The sequence below is a fragment of the Palaemon carinicauda genome, chromosome 1 (genome assembly GCF_036898095.1).
Source record: "Palaemon carinicauda isolate YSFRI2023 chromosome 1, ASM3689809v2, whole genome shotgun sequence".
Taxonomy (NCBI): Eukaryota; Metazoa; Arthropoda; class Malacostraca; order Decapoda; family Palaemonidae; genus Palaemon; species Palaemon carinicauda.
In genome coordinates, this window is record NC_090725.1 from 263224231 (window position 1) to 263231730 (window position 7500).

The window sequence follows — 7500 nt, forward strand, 5'->3', positions numbered from 1 at the left end:
TAAGAAGAAGAGCAATGGTTATTTGTGTAAGGAATTTATGTGTGGAGGAAGTGTTAATTATTCATTCTAAGACACATTTACAATAGAATTGATTACTAGTCAAAGAGGAGGATTCCGAAGAGGGAAGTGATTATTAGTACTTGTAGAGGGGATTGTAGCTGGTTTGGTAATTGGGAGAGTCTAAGAAAAGGTGTGTTAGTCATAAATCTTCTGAATATCTTCATGATGAAGAGATGTTTGAAGTCGAAGGAATGACACCTTTAGGTGCAATGTTGTGAGTGGAATTTTTAATGGTTAAAACGGATGGTATAAAGAAATTTGCATAAATTTTATAAAGTTAATGCCTAACAGAATAGATGAAGAAGCGCAGATGCTGCCATACATATTGGAAAGAGTAAGAGAAACTTAATAAATCAGTGAAAGATTTAAAAGTTTTATTAAAAGGAGGAAGATTTTAGTAAATATGAGCAAGAGAAAAGTTATGAGCGTGGATGAAAAGTACGTTGTTGAAAGAATATGAGTGGTTTTAGTTTTTGAAGTATTTGTGAATAAATGTAATGGGTGGTACGATGAGAGAAAAGACAAAAGTCACAGAAAGTTTGAGAAATGTAGAATTTGTAAAAAGTCTAGTGTAGATGACATGATTGATTATAGGTGGTTCGGTTAATTAGAAAAAAATAGACAACAGGTAGTTAAGGAATTAGAATAATTTAGAAAGGTTAGGATTTCGGAAGACAGGAAGTCCTAAAAAGATAGATGAATGGTATCAAAGACGTTTCGTGAAAGGAAGAACATTGATATCCAAGGAGTACAGGGTTGCGTGCAAGATGAAGGTGAATGACACAGCATTGTATAGGTAAGAAGAAATGACAAAAAGCTTAGCATAGCTTGAAGAATGGATCAGAGTATTTGGAGGTAAGTTCTAAGAGGTATGATAAATGCATCAAAAGGGTTTGATAGATTGCGTGAAATACTTATTGAATAGAAAGAATCGATATCCATGAAAAGCAACAATACGTGGAATATAAGGATGAATGGCGAGTATTAATGAGGGACCAATGTTTTAGAAGTTTTACTCCACAATACGTTAATCCACAATTCGGCTGTTATATGATGAATGTGGTAGTTACTTGTGTTATTTTCCTCTGGGGCCATCCCTTGGTATAGTGTATGTATTTATTTGTGTATCCATGAGCGTTAAAACTTTAGATATTCATGTTTGTTGTGGATAAGATGATAGAAATTACTGGAACATTAATAGGAGCGTACTATTGCCAACTGCAGTATACATGGGAAGAAGTATGATATGCTTTTGAATTATAGGAAAAGAACAATTAAGGTTTAAAAAAGGATGGGACGTTTGGATTAAATATTTTTTATTGAGTAACTGAGTGAGACGTTAGAAAGCGCATGGATTAAAAGAAAGCTCATGGCAAGAAAATGTTATTAGGGATTTATTGTTGAGAGAGTATGATGTAGAAGACCATTAATTAAGCCATTAGAAGTTTTCTTGGAGAGAACCAGGTGTCAACTAGAATTGTGATTAATTTATGCAATAATGGGTCTCAGAAAATACTCTCAACTGCAGATATTTAAATTTTTTTCTATTATGTTATGAAAAAAATTACAGACAGGAAATTATTTTAGTCGCATGTTTAAAGAAAAGTATTGTAAATAAATGGAAGAAAACATTTTCGAGGAAAAGGGATTTATAAATCAGATGTATTGGGAGCAAGGGGGGGGGGGGGAAGACTGAAAAGGGTGGGTTTTGAAAAAAAAAACTTTAATATTCATGAAGGTCGAGACTATAGATGAGAGGTGAGGTATGTAAGGTTATTGATGTACTGCTGAAAAGCATTCTTTTGTATTTTAAGCTGCTAATGCATCGAAACTGTTTGGCATCCACGATTTAGCAGGTGAAAGACAAATTTGTCAGAAACTAATTAAAAAAAGAAATATATATGTATATATATATATATATATATATATATATATATATATATACATACACTATATATACTGTATATATGTATATATGTACATATATATATATATATATATATATATATATATATATATATATATATATATATATATATATATATTATATATATATTATATATATATATATATATATATATATATATATATATATATATATATATATATATTATATATATATATATATACATATATGTCTATATATATGTGTGGGTGTGTTTATTCATAAATACATACATAAGTGTGTGTGAGTGGGTGTGTTTGTGTTTAATTCTAAAATGTTTTCCACCAGAAATGTCTTCCATCTTGGCAGGGATGGCGAGAGAAAATTTCAGCCCCTTTGTTTCCCTGCAAATCCTTCGGCTAAAATGTTGCAATTTCCACTCTCTCTCTCTCTCTCTCTCTCTCTCTCTCTCTCTCTCTCTCTCTCTCTCTCTCTCTCTCTCTCTCTCTCTCTCTCTCTCTCTTCCGTATGAAATACTTTCCCACGTAGCCTAGATAAATAACATTATCTTCCAGCGATGGAACTTTCTTCCACAGTCACTGTTGGCGATTCATGACGAAATCAATAAGTCGTGGTGTCAGCCATATACCCTTTCATCCTCTCCTGTTCCGGACAAGTTTTATCACGTGTTTACTGTTATGTAGAATACTTTTGGATGAAACCATTTTACATAAAATTTTTTTTTTTTTTTTATTTGAAGATGCAGAAATTTTACATGTTTATATGGTTCAAGCCTCCACTATTATTATATACATTATATTGCTGTTATTCCAATTGCCCTATTCTGGTTTTTAGACATGCAATCCATTCGGTTTTCACCTAGTCTTTTTTATTAGGTTACTAATGCCATACTGCATATTATTATTGTTGTACCACTGCAGGTGAATAATTACTAAGTATGACCTTCACTGCTGAGGTCAATAGATGTGGAGTGTAATTCAACAAATTGAACTGTTGCCCAATCGCTAGGGAGGAATCTATCATGGCCATTAGACCGCGTCTAATATTCAAATACAGCTTGCTCAAATTGCCAATGAATGACAAAGCTAGCTTCCACAACCTAGAAAGCCATTTCATTTTTTGTACCAGTCCGATTCAGAGCTGTCATTCTATATTTGGATACCGTCTGTCCTAAACTATTCATTTAATAACAAATGATATCCATTCAAATTTTCTATTTTAATAAATTGAATCTATTTATTTTGTTTCATTTTGACTTCGGTCACTGTATATTGATGCTATTTCCATTGTACCGTTTCCAAGCAGATAGTTTTTTTTTTTTTATTTATTTATTTATCTAAAGACGCAAATAGTTACGTGTCAATTATTAATAAAATTTGACGGAATGTAGGTCTTGTGGTCATATTTTATAAGAGATCTTAATAAAACTCCTTTAGGAAAATGTACCTTTTTCTGGTGGTGGTTTAGTCTTGATAGATGTTTACGTTCTAAGACCACTTTTTATTTCCGTTTCAAACGCAGCATTTATCTCTTATTTCCTGTTATTCAATAATATATATTTTTCCTTAGCTGAATAACACATAAATCACTTCTTTGATTTTTTTCTTTATTGTATCCTGTCAATTGTACTATTCACTAGAAATACTCCAGATTCTAAGCTTTTCACGCTACCTTTTTACAGTATATAACAATCTGTTCTATGTCCATTCCTTACCATCTTTATTTTAAACAATTGTCCACCGCTTCGCAGTTGATTTTTAATGGAAGGTTGTCATTCTGTTTCTTTTCTCGATAATTTATAGTTTTATCTTTCAAAAGTCCTAGTAATTTGTATTCGCATTTTACGGAAATAATTTATTTTATCTATTAAAGTAATCTTATTGTATAAGAGACCAATATCCTCTTAATATTCAATGACGTGCCACCAAAGTATATTTGCATGTTATACCATTCTGTATAGTACTGATAACTATCATTACTTCATCATAGACTGTAAGATGACACAATTTCTTTCATTGTGTCTTTTCGTGTCATACCTTATTCCATGACAACCCGATACGAATTGATTTTCTCCCTATCCTTCCGGTGTAATGGATGGTGTGACGGCCTGGATAATGGATAACCTTGATGCACAACATATTCAAGTCTATCCAGGTTCGGGACAATGCCTCTCGATGTTCAACGGGTTGCCATTGCTGGGGCCATGGGACCATGGGACCATGGGGTTACAGGTGGGCCACGTAGAGAAGATAAGCTCCAAATTGTTAAGAATATGTTCGAAATGTTGCTAAGAGTAATGGTGACTCTCCCTGGCTTGAATGGATGGCTGGAGACTTTTTGATGGCCATTGACATTCCATTTTTTTTTTTCATAAAGTAAAATCGTTACGTTATTTCCAAACTGTTTTTCGTTTCTCGTGTCAGGATGTGCTTTTGTTTTTAGAGGAGAGTTCGTTTAAGGGTTTTATTATAAACATATTTAAAATCTTCTCATTGTTTTCATGATGTTTATATAAAAAACAGATTAAATGGATAAACAGTAACTACTGGTATGTTAGTCAACCGAATCTTTGAACTTTATTTATCTATATAAAATCAAAACATCGTGATTATTTTTTTTTTCTTTTTTTTTTTTTTTGTATCTTTTGCCATTTTCTATATCATGCCACTGAAAGTGCGGTCATATTTTTCAATTAACAAAATATTGTTATTTGATCTTCAATCTCTACCTCCTAATGCGATTACCGCCACTCTTATTTTCTCACTTCATTTCATATTCTGATTTCAAACGAAACACTATAATTATTCACCTATTATGATTTAGTTTGTTTTCCTCTCTTCACTTTCACAGATCCATTGTCTTTCAATTGTCTAAATCAATTGTCTGTGTTATTCCCTTTCGTATGATTATTATTATCATCATTACTTGCTAAGCTACAACCCTAGTTGGAAAAGCTGGATGCTATAAGCCCAGGGGCACCAACTGGGAATATAACCCAGTGAGGAAAGGAAACAAGGAAAAATATATTTTTAAGAACGGTAACAACATTAAAATAAAGGATTCCCATATAAACTATAAAAACTACAACAAAACAAAAGGAAGATAAATTAGATAAAATAGTGTGCCCGATTGTACCCCCATGATATGACCGCCAGTCTATATTTTTTTTTTTCATTCCGCCTAGTGATAGGAGAGTGACATTCGCTTTGCCACCATTATCTTTTTCCTTGTAGTGCAAGCAACGCTAATGCAGTAAAAACATGTCTCTTTTTGTATGTAACATCCACCCCTACCAACCGCAGCCCACGCCTCCATGATCATGATGCTGCAACCGTTCTCAAAGTCGTTAAGTGTTTTTGCTTCAATTTCACTTCATGGAAGTGATTTGGTCTTACTTTCACTTGAGACTGATTGGGAATTAAAGTACTTAAACTACTTGTATTCAGGTATTGAGATTCTTACGTAAGTGAATATTTTGGAAGGAAACATTTGAAAGTCTTTTAGTTTCTGAAAGAATTGGTTGGTAGTAAGAGATTTCGGCATTATAGCCGAATTATACATCTATAGAATCGTGTGTTTCCCGAAGTCCTTTCACGCTGATAACTCAAGTTTTTTCCTCACCAGTCGGCAATTTGCCCTCGTTAATCTAAAACATTACATATTAAATTTATATTAGTATTAGAAAAATCTTGATATTTCTCTTCTTGATATCAATATACATAATAACTTAGATTTATGTAGTTAATATAAAAGCATCCAGGTCAAGATAGCCAGACTTAATTAACATATAACCTGGTTTCGTAAACTAATCTATTAATGTTTTCGATTAATAAGTTGGCCTCAATCTGAGACAGATTTTCTAAGTGCCAGAGGTGCTATTAAGTTTGAATCTGATGTTTCTGTGTTTGTGTTAACGTTTGGATGTGCATTATTTTCAAGGGAACTTAGCATGCCATACACTGTTGATAACAAAGACCATTTCTATTTGAATAGTTTAGTAGTTTTGTGTTAATTATCGCGAAGTAAATTCCATTTAGTGGGATGAAGTATCTGCTTATCGTCTTTAATTAAAATAATGAAAATAAGAATAAAAAAAATCTAAATTGTAAATAATGTTAAACACTTAAAAAAAAAAAAAATTCATGTTTTACAAACATCATGCGAGTTTGGAGTCACAGTCGTAATTGACATGTAGCCTTTACATGCGTCAAATGAATAGATAAAAAGAAAAGAAAAAAAGACATTGGCTTCATTAAGGAAAATCGTAAATAAATTATCGGAAACGTTTTATTCATCGTCATTTTGATATATGTTCTCGATAAACCTCATACGATCTTATTAATCGCTGCATTATGATGTCATTTTACAAGCCTATGGTAATTTCGATTACCTTATCATTGAGTTATGCATCTGAACACACCTATATTCAAATTTATTTCTTTCCTTCGTGTCGCGACACCAGCAGCCTTACCTTTCCTCAGCTTCCTTATCGTCAGGTTTCTCTCTCGTCTCGTCTCCTTCTGTTGTTGTTTTCCCTCGCTGACATATCCCCCTCCTCCCTCTCCTCCTCCTTCTTCTCCTCCTCCTCCATCATTGCTTATCCATGTTATCACTGAAGACTTTCTCACATCCGGCATGGCAAGGTTTTCGAAATATTGTCTCCACCTTTCTGTTATTTCACTCACACTGGGAATTAAACCCACGTCCATTGCCTGTTAACGATTTCACATAATTTATATATATATATATATATATATATATATATATATATATATGTATATAAATAGGTATATATATACATATATATATGTATATATATAGATATATATACATAGATATGTATATATACATACATACATACATACATACATGCATATATATATACATACATATATATATATACATACAGTATATATATATATATATATATATATATATATACATATATATAAATATATATGTATATATGTACATGTATATATGTGTGTTTGTGTGCGTATGTATGTATGCATTATATTTGTAAATATATACACACACATATATATATATATTTATGTATATATATATATATATATATATATATATATATATATATATATATATATTTATATATATATATATATATATATATGTGTGTGTGTGTGGGTATGTGTGTGTCTGTGTCTGATTCTGTGTGCGCACGTGTGCCTGTATATGTTTAAAAACACACTTGAGCCAAAGTATGTATTGATGTATGTGAATGCATATTTTTTTTTCTAGTCGAGTGCAAAAATATCGTTGATAAATAGGGTACGTCAAAACGCCTCGAAGAAAGAGAGATCACTGCACCACTGGGGAACACAGGCACCCACATGCACTATAGCTCTAGTTAGACAACGGCATACTGGAGGAATACCAATCATCCAGACGGGAGTAAGCCAGGCTAGGGAGAGAGAGAGAGAGAGAGAGAGAGAGAGAGAGAGAGAGAGAGAGAGAGAGAGAGAGGGATGTAATGATACAATAGCTCATACTCTTCTCTTAACTTATCTTCGATC

The 7500-nt window shown here is 32.3% G+C and overlaps 2 protein-coding genes across 2 annotated transcripts in view; one reads left to right on the top strand and one right to left on the bottom strand.

The window, feature by feature from the left end:
• Positions 1–6504, bottom strand: part of LOC137655760 (myotubularin-related protein 3) — a 201373-nt gene extending 194869 nt beyond the window's left edge. Inside the window, exon 1 of the mRNA XM_068389938.1 lies at positions 6438–6504. The gene's annotated coding sequence lies outside the window, so the exon portion shown is untranslated. The remainder of the gene's footprint in view (positions 1–6437) is intronic.
• Ntan1 (N-terminal amidohydrolase 1) overlaps positions 1–7500 on the top strand; it is a 336882-nt gene that overhangs the window by 17488 nt on the left and 311894 nt on the right. The window lies entirely within an intron of this gene.